This window comes from Protobothrops mucrosquamatus, unplaced genomic scaffold, assembly GCF_001527695.2.
Source record: "Protobothrops mucrosquamatus isolate PMUCROS unplaced genomic scaffold, P.Mucros_1.0 scaffold91, whole genome shotgun sequence".
Taxonomy (NCBI): domain Eukaryota; kingdom Metazoa; phylum Chordata; class Lepidosauria; order Squamata; family Viperidae; genus Protobothrops; species Protobothrops mucrosquamatus.
In genome coordinates, this window is record NW_015386466.1 from 74,425 (window position 1) to 91,262 (window position 16,838).

The following is a 16,838-nucleotide window of genomic DNA, read 5'->3' on the forward strand; positions in this document are numbered from 1 at the left end:
CTCAGAAATTGTCAACTTCCCCACACAGACCAGACAGGAAACACAATCAGATGAGCTAATTCTACTTTATTGGAAGACCACCTTAATAGAATGCTGCAAGTCTCCCCCTACCCTCTTTTTATAGCCTGATAAGTTAGGGAAGATCCTTTATGAGTTTACTTCTTTGCCTGTAATGCAGCTGTGGACTCCCCCCACCTTCTCTAATCATTTCCTAGGCAGCATTACTTTTCCCTCACCTCCATCTCCCAAGGTCATTCGCACATACCAGAAATTTATTAAGTGCCATTAGAGCTGTGGTCCAGTCTTAGCAACTGTATATGTAGGATGATCTTCAGGATGATCTGTATGCAATTTTGTCTTTCAGATCTTCCAACAGTGCATCCATTGCTGCTGCAATCTTCATCAACCTTGCTACCAGTCATCCTTTTCCTTTCTTTCCTTCCATCTTTCCCAGCCTCATAGACTTTTTGAGAGAGGTAAATCCTTCTATAATATATTCAATATGATATTTTGAGCCTGGTCAATTATGTCTCATGTAAGAAAACCAGATTGATTTGTTCTATAATTCATCAGATTGCTGTCTTGACTATCAGTGGTGTACCCAGGAGGCTTTTTCAACACCAAAGTTCAACAATGTCACTGCTCTTTTTATCCTGCTTCTTTAGAGTCCAGTGTTTGCCTCCATAGAGGGAAAGCCATTGCCTGCACAATTTTGGCCTTTGCAGGTCCAGACATCTAATAGCATATGAATATCTTTTGGTTTCCAGGTGCCAGCCTGTAGTAGCCAACAACTTGACTGTTGATTATTTTGCTTTGGATAGCCCATCCTAAAAGGCAGAAGCTGTTCAGCTCTTCAGTATCTTCACTGTCAATGCTAATCCTGGATGCTGGATCTGTTATCATTAGTTTGGTCTTTACATTTATTGTTAGTCCCTTTTTTCCCACTGTGATCCTCAACTTTCAGGACTAGATGGTTGAGCTTACAGATTATTTGCATTTTTAGCGATCACAATATCATCATTGGCACAGTACAGTTTCTTTTGTTTCTTCCTCCACACATCTTGCAATCCAGCCTCCCTCTGTATACAGGTAGTCCTCAACTTATAACAGTTCATTTAGTGACTGTTCAAAGTAACTTATGACTGTTTTTCACACTTACGACCATTGCAATATCCCCATGGTCATGTGATTAAAATTCAGATGCTTGGAAACTGACTCATATTTATGATGGTTGCCATGTCCAGGGGTCATGAGATCCCCTTTTGTGACCTTCTGACAAGCAAAGTCAATGGGAAACCCAGATTCACTAACAATGGGGTCAATAACTGAATAACTGCAGTGATTCACTTAACAACTATGGCAAGAAAAGTCATAAAATGGGGCAAAACTCTTTTAACAAATGTCTCACTTAGCAACATAATTTTTGGGCTCAATTGTGATCATAACTACATTGATTATATTGTTTGAATAAATAAGGGAACAGTATGCAGCCTTGTCTCACTCCTTTGCTGATCTGGAGCCAGTTTGTTTCACCATGTTATATCTATATTGTGTATAAGTTCACATAAGAACAATGAGATGTTGTGGGATTCCTGTTTTTTAAAAAGACATTCCACATCTTGACATGATAAACACAAGCAAAAGACTTTCTATAATCTAAACATTAACTTCCTACCGTATGAAATTAAAGGTATTGTATGCATCTTGTTAAGTTTATTTTCTTTGGCATTAGTACTGTATCTAAACTAATCTTTTCCAACCTATTGGTCACTGTGTCATTCTCCTTCACTATTTCTCCTTCTGTTCTTTGCCATATTTGTGTAGATGTTCTATCAATTTGTTAATGACTAATCTAATTTTGTCTTTTACACTAGAAGTGTTTGTAAATAGGGAATATATTCTATAGAATCTTTAACACTGACATCTCTATTCTGCAGAATTTCAATATACTTCCATTTTCATTGGCTCTTTTTTTTAATCAGTTACTATCACAGATTCTTGTTTGACTCAATACATTGTCTGGCCAACTCGTAGCGGATCTAGGACAACTCGCTGCAGCCAACTTGCCCCAGCCAACTCACCACAGCCTCCTCACCATGGGACAACTCGCTGCACAACAAGAGTTACACCAATATCAAAGAAATGGTGAAATAGAATAATGAAAGAAAGAATGCAGAAGGAGGGAGAAAATGAAATGTGAATGACAAAAAATAAAATACTTTTTAAATGATTTTAAATAATTAAATTTAATTGCTGAATTGTCCCATGGTGAGTTGGTCCATGGCAAGTTGGCCGTGGCAAGTTGGCCACAAGTTGAATGTGGTGAGTTGTCCAACTCCACTCCTTTTTCAAGAAGAATTGGCTTTGGAGTTGTTAAGAGAGCATGAAAAGGTTTTTGATTTATTTATTTTTCTTTCTATAAAAAAATAAGAACTCAAATAATTATGATTTACATTTTACCACAATCAGAGGGATAGAGTTAGGTACTCTATAAAACACATTTGCTCAGATAATACCTAACATTTTTATAGGACACAGTGTGAAAGAGGTAATAGAACTTTAGAAAATTTACAAAGATACATAGAAATCCATTTTAAAAATACTGCTGGATGGATTTTTTTAAAAAGAACCTCATAATTTATTGTTGTTAATTGCGAAGTCATGTCTGACCCATCGCGACCCCATGGACAACGTTCCTCCAGGTCTTCCTGTCCTCTACCATCTTCTGGAGTCCATTTAAGTTCACGCCTACTGCTTCAGTGACTAATAATTACATCATCTTAATTAGAATTAATTTGGCTCGTACAGCCAAAGTAGAAGCAGTCTTGTTCTATGTTTCTTTGTATAAAAGCATTCACTTTGGAAAGTTTGAATATCTGTGAGAATCTCAAATGTGATGCATATAAAATCAGACATATATAATTAATGCAGTATATAAAATGTATGTGTGTGTGCTCAAACATGCATTCTGGGTGCTTCATTATTTCTAAATCAATTACTTTATCACCTATGTGCATATATTATTTGGATTTACTATCTGCATTATTTTCTAAAATACTAATCAGCCCAGGAAAACACAAATCTCTGAGGAGAAATAATTATCTTTCAGGATAAAATTCTCAGATGATGTGTCATTAGCAATACAGTGCATCAGAAATGAACAAGCTAAAAATAATTTTCCTTCCTTACAGTGTTCTTCAAAGTCCACAATCAGAATGTCACTGGTTGGTATTCTGACCTCATTTTTGCTACTGTTTGAATTGGCTGACCCAAGTCTAACATGCATTAATAAAACGCAGCAAATTGGGGGGGAAAGCATAGCTATATTTAGTCTAGTCAGCTATTCTTCCTCTCTTGTATTAAGCTCCCCCCCCCAACAGCTATGAAGTTAAGCAGATGTATTATTAAATGTGTGCATATTGCTCTGTAATTATCAAACACTAGTTGCAGAACAAAAAATAAGGAAAGAATCTAGAATCAAACTGGGTCACTCTTTTGAGGACAGCAAAGTCCACATTCTGGATAGAAAGGACCATTGGTTTGAAAGAAGAGTAAAAGAGTCCATGTATGTTAGAACTGAACAGCCCTCCCTCAATGGAGGGGGGGGAGAGGAATTCAACATCACCGACCAGTATCTCCAGTATACAATGCAGTCCTTTTGTGAACTTTGTGAACCTTGTGAACTCTAAAGCTTCCTCCTTCTATTATGTATTCAAGATGGACAGTGAATAATATTTATATGTTACTTATATGTAAGGGTGTAGGTCTATACATATGTTGTATATAGTATGTTTTAAATGTGTTGTGTATGTGTACACTTTCAGAGGAAGCAACTAAATTTCATTTTTAATGTGTGCCATTGTGCCCACAGGAAAAAAATGACAATAAAGGTTACCTATCTATCTATCTTTTGGCTGTTCCTAGAAGATTCCACACCTCTGATTCAGGTGACCCTGAGGGCACAGATAAAACTCCAAGTAGCCTCAACAGCTCTCAGAGAGTGTTAAGAACAGATTATTGTGCAAAGAAGCACAATCCTTCCATTTCTCCCCCCTCCCACACACACACTATTCTGTCAGAACCTATTCTTCTATTCCACCCCACACTATCTCAATTGTCAGTACCTTCCATCTCCCCCACCATCCAGTACAACTGATGACCCTTCCGGGATGGGAAGCGAAACATCTTTTTTTTCTTCCTCTTCAAAAAATCAGTCCAGTTGCCTTTTCAAACAAAAAAAAACAAAACCCAACAACAACACCTTTGAGACAATTATGACCTGGATGACCGATAATCTTCATAGACATTTGAATCAAACTGTTTTTTATTGCCTGGCAGTATACTGATGCTGTGGTTTTTTTTTTCAGATTTGACACACCTGAAATTATACTGAAATAGAACAAAATACTTTTATGTTTTGTAGCCCTCGTTTCTGTCTCTTTCTTTGTTACCAAAAAGCTCAGCTGCCTTCGTGATTGTGAGATACCCAACTATATTTCAATTCTGAACTTTTAATTTTTGTTTTTAGCTTTAGCAGAGCTGAAGAGCCACTGTTTGCATTACAGGCAGCAAATGTAACTAAAATCATCAACAGCAATAGCTTCCATAACTTTTGCTAGACATGCATAACACTGCATTAAAAATAGCAATATAACAGTCAGCAATTATGGCTTTTAAACTATACCTTATGGTTTATGTGATACCTAATTGAGGTTAAACACATGGCAGCTCAATGTGTTACCTGAGCATCACACAGATAACCTTGTGCACAATCAGTGTATTTCCCTCACCGTTAAGTAACTATATTACATTTGCTATTATAGGTTGGAGACAGAGATTTACCAAAGATTTCACAAAGTTTCAAACCTGACCATAATGGTTTTTGTTACAAGTATTAAAAGAGAAAATCAAGTAATTGATGTTCAAATCCATACGATTAGTGCTCCTTTGACTCCTCTCCTGTGATTATTAGCAAGAGGTGAGGAATCTTTCACCTCTGATATTGAATGTCGGTCCAATTCTTACTATAAAAAGAATGTAACTTTTGACTTCAGTCATCCTTGGAAAATTCCTGTCAGAACAGTTTGCAGCTTCAGCAAATGTAAATTCTTGAGAACTGACACTTGAGAAATTATAATTGTAAAAATAACAATTTAGCAAGCTGCCAAGCAAGGTTAAGGATAATGAAAGGTTAGACTTTTTTTTCCACCAACCTAGCCAAAAAGGTTGCAATTAATTGAAATAATCATTGCCATGAGGCTAGAGCAAAGAGGAAAGATTAGAAGTATCTCCCAGATAAAGCATACCATAAATTTGTGCCCAGTTTGAAAGAAGGCATTAGATAAGACAATCTAGAAAATTCTGCAGTATTGTATTCATGCTGGCTTATACCAATTCTCAGATAGTATGCAGCAGAGGTCTCCAACCTTTTTGGTTTGGTGGCCCGGAAAGGGGGGCAGGCACCACTACGTGCACGCACACAAATGGGCCGTGCGCTTGTACGTGCAAAAATGAGCCCCACATGCATGCACAAATGGGCCACACATGAGCGCATACGCACACGCAAACAGGGCTGCATGGACGTGAGTGCTGCAAATGGGGCAACGCTAGCACTGACTAGTGCTGGTGGGGCGCTCGGGGCAGGGTGGTGCTAGCGTTGTTGGGATGCTCGGGGTGGCATTAGCGTGAGTGTGGAGGGTGAGAGCATGCATGTGTGCACTTGCACTGGCCATCCCTTCACACGGTATGGTGGCCCAGTGGACCATAGCCCACAGGTTGGGGACCCCTGGTATAGAGCCCAAACTGATCTCATAATAAATTTCTGGCAGTATAGTAGCCCACAGTAAAGTACTCACACTTATTTCCTACAGTACAGTGTTATCTTGGTACTCAACTTTTTTGGAAACTCATCAGATTTGGTACTCAATGCATTTTGAATGAAAATTTTGTCCCGGTACTCATTGTTTGTTTGATACTCAATGCACAAGCTAGAATTGGTTGGTGTCAGCTGCCTTGTGACTCACTACATTAGTCCTTGTGGGAAAAAATTGTTTAGTACTCATCATTTTTGGTACTCGTCGTGCTTTCCAGAACCAATTAAGGATGTGTACAGAAGTACCACTGTATATATTTCCTATTAATCTTTTATTAGTTAAACGTATAAATGTCCCAGTGATAGTCTAGAATCATTTAAGAATGTGGAATGAATAGTAGCATGTCCCCTTTAGACAGGCAAATGTATCTGAAAATATGTAGCATTTTGTTTCAGTGTAAAGAGCTTAAGAGTAAAAATAATAAAACGAGCACTTAGAATAACATAGAATAATAGAGTTCAAAGGGAACTTCTAGTCCAACCCCCTGCTCAAGCAGGAGACCCTATGTCAGTTCACACAAATGATTGTCCAGTCTCTTTTTGAAAGCCTTCAGTGATGGCTTCTGAGGACAACTTCTGAAGACAAACTGTTCCATTAGTTAATTGCTCTCACCATTAGGAAATTTCTCCTTAGTTCGAGATTGCTTCTCTCCTTGGTTAGTTTCCAGCCATTGTTTCTTGTCTTGCCTTTTGGTGCTTTGGAAAATAGTATGACCCCCCTCGTCATTGTAGGAGTCCCTCAAATATTGGAACACTGCTATCATGTCCCCCCTAGTCCTTCTTTTCATTAGACTAGACATACCCATAAAATGTTCTTCATACATTTTAGCCTCCAGCCCCTTAATCGTTTTTGTTGCTCTTCTCTGCAGTCTTTCCAGAATCTCAACATCTTTTTTGTATTGTGGTGACCAGAACTGTATGCAGTATTCCTAGTGTGGTCTTACACTTGGAATTACTGTACACACATACTCATCTAGCTGTTCCCTAAGACTAATTTTTAAAAAGTATTCTTAAAATACATATTAAAGTTTTTTTTTATATTTTAAGTGTTTTATTTCAAGCATTTTAATTCTTAAAAAAGAAGGAATAATATGACAAAGATTCTGTGATTAACCAGCATTCTAGTGTGTGTGAGGGGGGTATAACGTGAGACTTTTCCTTGGCTGCCGATCCAATGGATGTGTGCTCTGGAGTTCAGGCTTTGGACTATAAGTATTGTATTCTAACTGCAAAGTAAACATGTGAATGGGAAAGTGGTTTAACCGATTTTACCTAGTCCATGTTCTTAAATGGATTATGTCATAATCCTACTGAATTTTAAGCATTGACTGCAATGAGCAGCAATTAAACCTCTTTACTAGAATAATAAATGTTAATTTAACAAATGAAATAGGTGGATAAAATGAAATCTGCATGTCTCAACGCAATATGCTTGGTTACCTATCTTCCTTTCACCGCCCTCTGCATATTTTGTACGGGAAGAAAGATCCTCTGAGTCATGCAGTAAATCTTTGTTTATTGCTTTGCTGTGTTTAAAAGATACTGAGCCCCAGAAAAGCAAAGAAAATATTTACCCTAACTTAATATGGCAATGGCATGTGTGAATCACATTTCCTTTTTCAAATGCCTGATGCTCTTTGGATACTTGTTATTTAGGCGTCTGCAGCGTTACACGGGGCTTCATGCAAATCATAAACGTTTCTTTTAAAAGAAATATTTCATCCACTTCTAGAACCACAATCTTAAAAAGAGGTTAAAAAAACCCATCAAAGACAAAACAGAAGGCTGACTATTTAAAGGCTCTTGTTTCATGTAAAGGATAATCTGCTGATAACCTATGCTTAAATTCTAAATATTTGGCATTAAAAAAAGAAAAATCCATATTATTTGGAAAGCATGTATTGCAGAAATAAAGATCAGTTCTTCTCCTAAATTAAGTACCAATGAGGAAGTGAGATGCATGGTTTGAGGTGACATTATTAAATGCAGGGAAAAGAATAGGTGGAAACTGTGCCCATTAGAGCCTTTACAGAGTTACACTTATTATACCAGTTACATCCTGCCCTTCTGTACAATCACTTATCACTCATGGCTGAACTACTGCAACTTGCAACAGATGAAATGCCCTTGAAAGTCCTTAAAGTTAAAACTGGAACAGCATGGGGCTATTTGGATAGTTATGGACATATCTAAAGTCAGCCATGTAACACGTCTGCAATCATAGAAGTGCTGGCAACCATTAAGCATCCAGATGTACTTGAAGATATTAGTTATGACCTCTGAAGCAAAATGAATCTGTTGTCCAGTGACATTAGGGAGAGAAGGCCTCTTGAAGATTTCATCACCAAGGATTATTTCTATATACAAAGATGTGTCAGGATCTTCTCAGTGGTGGCCCCACTTTTGCTCATACATCCAGACCAATGTCCCTGCTACATTTTGGCAAGCCTATAAAAACTTTGGTATTTAGTAAGGCCTTTACCAAATCTTAACCTAGGCCTTATCCCTTGGGATAGCAGCTTTATTACAGTATTACTTTTCTCTTTTGATTTTTCTACTATTTTAATGCATTTAAATTAAAAGTGCATTTAATGCACTTTTTTATATATAAACTGCTCAGCTGGAAGGAGGAACAGAAAAATCCTAATCGTCATCATCATCAGCCATTCAGTCATGTCCGACCCTTGGCCACTCCATGGATCAACAGTCTCAGTTGCCCTCTGATTTCATTGCCTCTTTCAGATCCGCCACGGTCATCCCAGTGCCATCAATGGATACTAGAGCAGATCCTTCTCCTTTGTCTGCTGATCACTCCCAGCATGATTAACTTTTCAAGTGAGTCAACATGCATGACATGGCTATGCATGATATCCTTTGTTTGACTATCTTGGCTTCAAGTGATAATTTTGGTCTAGGATTTCTTTGTGATTTTTAGCAATCCATGGCATCGTAATAGCTGTCTCCAGCACCACAATTGAAAGGCATCGCCCCTTCTCCTATCTGCCTTTTTCATAGTCCAAGTTTCACAGCCATAAGTAGCAATTAGAAAAAAAAATATTGCATTGATTAATCTGTATTTGGTTAATTTCCACTCTACTTGTCCAGATGTTATTCATGCCAGACACTGTAATTCTTCCATGTGCTATACGTCTTCTGATTTCAGGGCTGCAGCCACCACGTTGGTTGACATTAGAGCCCAAGAAGTTGACTTCCCTTACTGTTTTGATGGTCTCATTGTCGATCTACACTCTGACCTGTGTGTTCCCTGCAGTCATCATTATCTTTGTTTTCTTGATGTTGAGGTGTTAACCTTTCTTGATATTTTGATGTCTTAACCCTTCTTGATAATAGGAAAATCCTAGTAATAACTGAATGGATAACATTTAAAAAATACAGCATAACAAAGTTTTCAATTTCTTGTTTCAAAACTCACAGTCTAAAGTCTTTTAAGAGGGATATTGTAATAGCAAAGTCTACCATGCCTGCATTATTTTTACCGTATTGAATTTGATATAAGTCTAATATTTGTGTGAATACATTTTCCTCTCCCGTTTCAAGATATTTAGATATTTCCCACATCATGTGAACCAATAATAGGTATCATCTTCACCTGTACTCTAGTTCAAAAGTGGAGATAAAATATTGTTTTGAAAAGCTCCACTTCAAACAAAGGCTCATGTAAGCAAATTGTCATTTTACATTATTTGAATAATAGGGAAATCAGAAATACTCCTAACCCAGCAAAAAGCAGATGTGGAGGAGAAAGGTCTGACAGCTGATGGAGAAAAGATTGCTGAGATCAGAACCCTTGCTCAAACACCCTTGTTTGAATAACTGAGCAAGTAGGTGATGAGTGAATAGAGGAAGCCAGAAGAGACATAGGTGATACTGCTTACCTGCAGGGAGAGATGGGGGAAGCAAGCATGCTAGAAAAAGGCAAACTGGTCTAATGTCAGGCCCAATCTCAAAGATGACACTGTGATACCAGTTGAGTTCAGTTCTTTATTTGCTTATACCAGTGGTTCTCAACCTTTTTAATGCCGTGACCCCAACCGGTCGTAAGTTGAGGACTAAACCGGTCATAAGTCGAGGGCTAAACCAGTCGTAAGTTGAGGACTACCCAACCGGTCGTAAGTCGAGGACTTTCCCTGCCCGGGAGCACCGCACATGCGCGGTTCCGCCCCTTGCGCCAGCCGAGGCATAGCTGGCAAGCGGCAGAGACGGAGCAGGCCAACCACCAGCTGGCCCAGCCCAAGGGAGGTAAGGCACCCGCCGGAAAAGGGGGGGAAAAATGGCGGACAAAAAAATGGCGGCCAAAAAAAATGGCGGACAGCCTTGCTTGGCGACCCCCATGAAATGGTTGATCGACCCCAAATGGGGTCCCGACCCACAGGTTGAGAACCACTGGCTTATACCTAATAGACAGAATCTTGCCAGACTAAAGCTATACAACCTTCTAATCAAATAGATATACCCTGAGAGATTCTAGATTGTGCCTAGTCTGAACCTCTTCCTCCCTCCCCTATCCAGCTCAGGACTTTGCAGTCTCTTGTTCTGGGCCCATCTTTGGAATGTACTGCCTTCCCCCTGCTATTGCCAACATTCCCTCATACTCAGTCTTCCACTGCACATTCTATTATGCCATAGTTGCAAAGAGTTAAAAGAAGAACAGCTGCCATCATTGTAAATATATTCATGTTGATTCTCAAAGAAAGTTCTGTGACTTTTTGAAGTTTAGCCTCGTTATTAAATGGAGGCAAATTTAACTTATAATGAGCCAGGAATATGGTAAGTACTTTAACACAATCTTATTATTTCTTTGATGGTGTATAATTTTTTAAATGCCCAATACCCCTAGTTTTCTTCAATATAACACATCAAGAAAGCAAAGCAAAGCAAAATGCAATTCAGATTAAAACATATACATTAAAATAAAATCAGACGCACAATAAACTTGGAAGCATCAGGGCAGTTACCAAAATCTAAAATTATATGAATTAAAACAGGAGTAGAATACGATTAAAATACCCTTGTAGAGCTTGGGAAACTATAAAGGTGTTTAACTAGTGCTGAAATGATGCTTATGTGGGCACAAACTGAGTTTTAGAGGAGGGGCATTCCAAAAATAGGGTTAGGGTTAGGGCCAGCATTAGGGTTAGGGTTACAGTTGGGATTGGGATTGGGATGGGATTGGGGTTAGTTTTTCAGGTTAGGGTTAGGGTTAGAATTAGAGTTGGGGTTAGGGGGTTAAAGTTTGGTGGGAGGACCTGAAGGAGATTTCATTTCAAGATCTTAAGGTGGGGCATGTCTATCTGAGAGAAGCTATTGCTTTAGGTAATCTGGTCCTAAACCTTCAAGAGCTTCAAAGGTCAGAATCAGTACTCTGAATTAGACCTGGAAATGATGGTAAATAGTGGCATAATATCATCCTATTAGCAGTTCAGCTGCTCTGTTTTAAATTAATTGAAGTTTTCAGACTGTTTTCAAAGGCTACCCCACATACAGCACATACACTTACAGACCTCTCTAACCAATCCCCAAGTGGGCTTTTTAAAAGCCAAATATTTGTAGCTGCACACTTGTAGTTCTAAAGCCACGCACTGACTGTATTGATGGTTTCACGCAGACCCTGTGAGCAGGAATCCAGAGTGCAAGAACTTTTAACTCAGGTTTAATTCATTGACACCCCCCCCCAAAGGGCAACACAATATCCAAAGGCTACCAACACCTTTGTCTACAAGGCTGACAACCAGCATAAGGGTACAATTACCACACTTCAGTCCAACTTGACACCCTCAGCAAAACAGAAAAGTACTTCAAGGGTTCAGGGCAAGATTTTACAGACAGAGCCGTCAGTCATCCAGAGAGTTCTTTAAAATTTCAACATCACTTTGAGCATGTCTGCATAGGCTCTTTGCCCAATGCCAGAAGCAACTCTGCACTGTGTAATCTCCTCATCGGTATTTGGCTTCAGAGTTAATTTATTTCTTGCTTTGCTGCAATGCATTTAGAATGTCAGAAAAAGACTTTTTTTCCCCTTTTACAGCCATGAAACTGCTGAGTCTGTGAGGTGGCCATTTTCTTATTGGTGCTCTCTCTCTGCCTCCTGGCCCCTGTCCAGCTACTGCCTCTGTGTCAGATATAGTGCTGTCATCACAATCGTAATTTTTCCCCTCATAACAACAGCAGATTTTTTTTAATTCGCCAAATGCATGCCAATCTATAAAATACAAACTATTTTTAAAAAAGATTTCCTTATTGTTTGGGGTGGGGAGAGAGGATTTTTGCTTCTCTAATATGTATAATTGTTATGGAGACAGGACACTGATTGGATTCCTTTTTTTTAACATCCTACCATTGGTCAATTGAATGCGAGCACTGATTGGCTCATGGTGATCCCTGGGGGTTCTCAGGGGTTCTAGGTCAGCAGAAATGCAATACTGTAGCTCCAGATTACTTTGTGAGGGATTAGGGAACAGAAATGGAAATGTTGCGTGCTTTTTGCCTTAAATTAGGGGTGAAAAGTCTTCTGCTATACAACCCCAAATCTCTTTCCTGGCCACGAAACGTCCCATTTTCCATTGCTGAAAAACTAATCTCCTATTTTCTTGTCTGCTGGGATCACAAAGTGCATACATCTGTAGTAAGGCTAAAAGAGGGCTCATTGTATGTAAAAAGCAAAAAATAAAAAATCCACATCCATTAAAAAGGGGAAACAATCCCAAATCCTGCCCTAACTAATATATTTTGCATGGTACAACCCTGCCCGCTTAGCATTGTGTTTGCCTAAAAGTAAGTATCTCTCCAGCCACACAAAATTAACCCTTCTTGTGTTGTGTAGAAACAAATCTAACATGTTAAGTAATTGCCACATAAATGTATCCGTCCATGTTATTCTTGCAAGGCCAGTATTAAAACATACAAGCACATTTCCTTGCAGGCTTGCAATCCTGAGTTTGTGCAAGTCATAGAGTTGGTAGTCAATGAAACTCATAAATGTTCACCCAGGTATCTTCTGATTGCGCTTATATTTAGTTTTTAAGCAATATTTTATGACTCTTTTCCCTTTGGCCTCTCTCTTACTTGTATTTACTTATACATGCAATCCTCTTTGCTCAACAAATGAGATGAGATGCCAGTGACATTAGGTTCTTATCATATCAGCCAATATCTTCCTTCGGTTTATATCTTCCTTGTGCAAGAGCTGTTTTATTGGGAAAAACTTTTGACAAGCTGGGTGTATAAAGCATATTTTCTAGATCCTTGTCACTCACATAACAAATGGAAGCCAGTATCTTTCAAACTTCTCTACCATTAAACAGACACCAGCAAAACAATCTTCAATTTTAACAATAACTGAAATTTGTCAAAATCCCAACAAAGCAAAATTGTTTTTGAAATGCTTGAAATTATGAAACACTCAGAAGAAATGTTCACCTTAATTCAGGGCACCCGGTGCAGGTTTTTGACTCAAGCTAGCAATCCAAAGATATAACGTATCCTGTAACCGCAAATAAAATAGATGACTCAGCAGAAATCAAATACAAGCAACCGCTTTCCTTCACTCATCTGTTCTAAGGCTCGTGGGATCTGTTTATTCATTCCACAAAATATATGTTGAAAGATTCAATAGGAGTTGGCTGCCATTCAAGAAGACAAATGTAAAGGAGACTCATTTTTTACCTCACTTAACCTTTAAGGACAGCAAACGGTGTGGGAAATTCCAATCAATGAGATTTTTATGTGAGATTTTTTAATACATGTAAATATATATTACACAGAGAGAGATAATTTTTACATGGGGGCCCTTATCTATATGTAGCTGTATGTAGTATGAACTCATCAGATCCAGATGTTTGTTTGTTTTTTTGTTTGATTGTTTGTTTGTTTGTTTGTTCGTTCATTCATTCATCTATCTATAGGGATTCTCAGTTACCCAGGTCATAGTTATCCCAAAGATGCTTTTTTTCAAGAGGCAACTGGACTTTTTTTGTTTTTCTTTGAAGATGTTTCACTTCTCATCCAAGAAAATTCTTCAGTTCTGAAGTTTAGTTTAGAACTAAAGAAGCTTCTTGGATGAGAAGTGAAACATCTTCAAGGAAAAACAAAGAAAGTCCAGTTGCTTCTTGAAAAAAAACCACCTTTGGGGCATTGATTCACTCACTCACTCACTCACTCACTCACTCACTCACTCACTCACTCACTCACTCACTCATTCATTCATTCATTCATCCATCCATCCATTCATCCATTCATCCATTCATCCATTCATCCATTCATCCATTCATTGGATTTCTATGCCACCCATGTCACTAATACAGTGACTCAGGGCAGCTTACAATATAATAAAAGTTAGAAAGTATAAAAATAATTTGAACAGAAAGTCAAAATTAAAATTAAAAACCAAGATGATGGGCTGCCTGGAAGTGAGAATCTTCTCTGTCCCACCCCTAACGTAGCAGGCCTCTATAATTGCCCCAGGCCAGGCAGTAGGGCCACATTTTTAGGTTCTTCCAGAAAGCCAGGAGTGGGGGGTGGATCTCACCTCTGATGGGAGAATATTCCAGAGAGTGGAGGCCAGATATTGATGGATCCCTTTTATTTGAAATAGCAGAGAGATTGGAAATAAAAAAATTAGACTGTAGAGTTTGTATTTTATTAACAGAGAAGGGTTCAAATGTCCTAAAGTCTCACTTTTACATGGCTTCCTCCCTCTGCTGACAAGACAGTTTGAAGGAGAAACAATGAAGTCCTTGAAGTGGAAAATGCCAGTTGTAGTGGTCATTGCCAACCTTTTGGCAGGCAGCATGCTTAACCTTTGCTCAGCTGCTGCTTGTTAACACCTTCTATAGCTCTCTACAAATCTTCCTGTCTGCTCAGGCCAGCTGAAGAACTAAACATATCGTGCCAGGAAGAATTATTTGAAATAATTGGCAAGAGACTTTTCACTTTCTGCTCACAATGCAGATATAGTTGTTCTAGCTTGGGTCCTCTGCTAGATGTTTTCATTTAGAAGAGGTGTGTGTGTGTGTGTGTGTGTGTGTGTGTGTGTGTGACTTTGAACCAACCACTAGATCTCTACTGAACTACCATGTAGTTTTGTGGTTGGGAGAACAACAAAAAAAGGGGGGTCCCTTAAATGCCTAGAGGAAAAGTAGAGTATAAATGTATTTTTTTTAAATGCAAAAATAAATAAGGCATCCTCCACAGGCATTTGGTGCTTTCCAGATGTCTGGACTTCAGTTCCCAAAATTCTTCAGCCTAGAGGGTCATTGCTGAGAATACTGGATGTTGATGTTCACACATCTGGATTGGGAAAGGCTGAAATAAAGCAGGCAATTTTGCTAGCTTTTCTTTTTTAAAAAATGTTGAAAATTTATGCAACCAGCATAAGTAAAGAGTGTCTGAAATGATTTGGGTGACAAGCAGTTTATCTTAGATTTTTCTGGGTTTCTAAGTTAGAAAGAGATTTGTCCTGTGGTTTGGAAATACTAGAATATTTCCTAAATATATGTATGTGTACAGAGCAAATACTGAATACATTTGGCCTCTTTCAACAGAGGCAGCCAATATTAAGAACTGTGAAGAAAGGAAAAGAAACAGAAAAAGAGTGATCTTGCTTTTGATGGGGTTGCTTTTCTAACTGTTTAAAAAAAACGTGCATTTTATTTATCGGTCTAATTGTATTTCTTTATATTGAGTAAGCAGCAATAGTTAGAAGTAAATTTTCCGGCTGTGTACCATCTACCCTTTTCTTCAGAAACCATCCTGACTTGTCAGTGACCATTTGCTAAATTTCTCCTCAATCTCTAAAGCAAGGCTTTTCAACCAGTGGTACAGGTACCACCTGTGGTACATTGGCATCTGGCAGGTGGTACGCGACCATCCTAGAAAAGTGGTAGCGGGGGGGAGGGGAATGAGCTGAACCAGTGGCAGCACCGCACAAGCCTGAGCGAGAGATGGCTGGAGCTGCAGGGCTGTCAGGGCTCAGCGGAAGCGCCTGGATCAGTGCTTCTTCAGGACTGTTAGGGCTCAGTGGAAGCATCAGGATCAGTGCCAGACACCAGCTGGAGCTGGGCGCTGATCCTGGCACTTCTGCTGAGCCCAGAAGAAGCACAGAAGAAGCGCCGATCAGCTGGAATGCTGCAGCATCTCCAGAGTCTTGTGATTTACATTCAGATGCTTGGCAACTGATTCATATTTATGATGGTCACAATGTCCCAGGGTCATGTGAAGTGACCAAAACCTGCTGCAACCTCCCAGCAGATGGGGGGAATAAAAACCAAATACCCCCCACCCCACCCCCACTGCCATCCTCAACAGAAATGCTCACAACAATGAAAACCTTGGACAGGAGGAAGAGCGCCGCCAGGTGGGCAGGCAGGTGTCTTGCTTGGCTGTGGCTTGGGGGGGGCACTTTTTTCAGTGCTATTGTAACTTTGAACAGTCACTAAGCAAACTGTTATAAGTCGAGGACTACCTGTACTTTATCACTTTTTTTCCTTTTTGGGGGGGGGTCATCAAGTTTTTGACACCTTGCTAGGCGACTGGTGGTACTTGGATGTTGCCATATCCTAAAAGTGGTACAATGGATGAAAAGGTTGAAAAGCCCTGCTCTAAAGAGACTGCTATCTGGGGGAATGCCAGCAATGAGTTCAAATAGTTATGGAGCCGGATTTAAAGCTAGAACTTTTGTGGCATTTTATCCACATCTAATTTAATTGACCAAAAATAGACCAATGGTTCAAGGGAAAGATGGTATTTATCAGGCACAGATGACAGAGTTATTGTCCCAGTTCAAACCTGAATCACGTATTGCAGAGAGATCCCAAGACAGGATCCCACAGATCAACTCAGTACTGGACAGTCTTTGACAGAATGGTGAATATTTTAGATTGAGGTAGTATCTGCAGGAAGAAAAAAAAAGATGTTGGCAGGTACAATTTATTTTCAACTCAACTTCAAG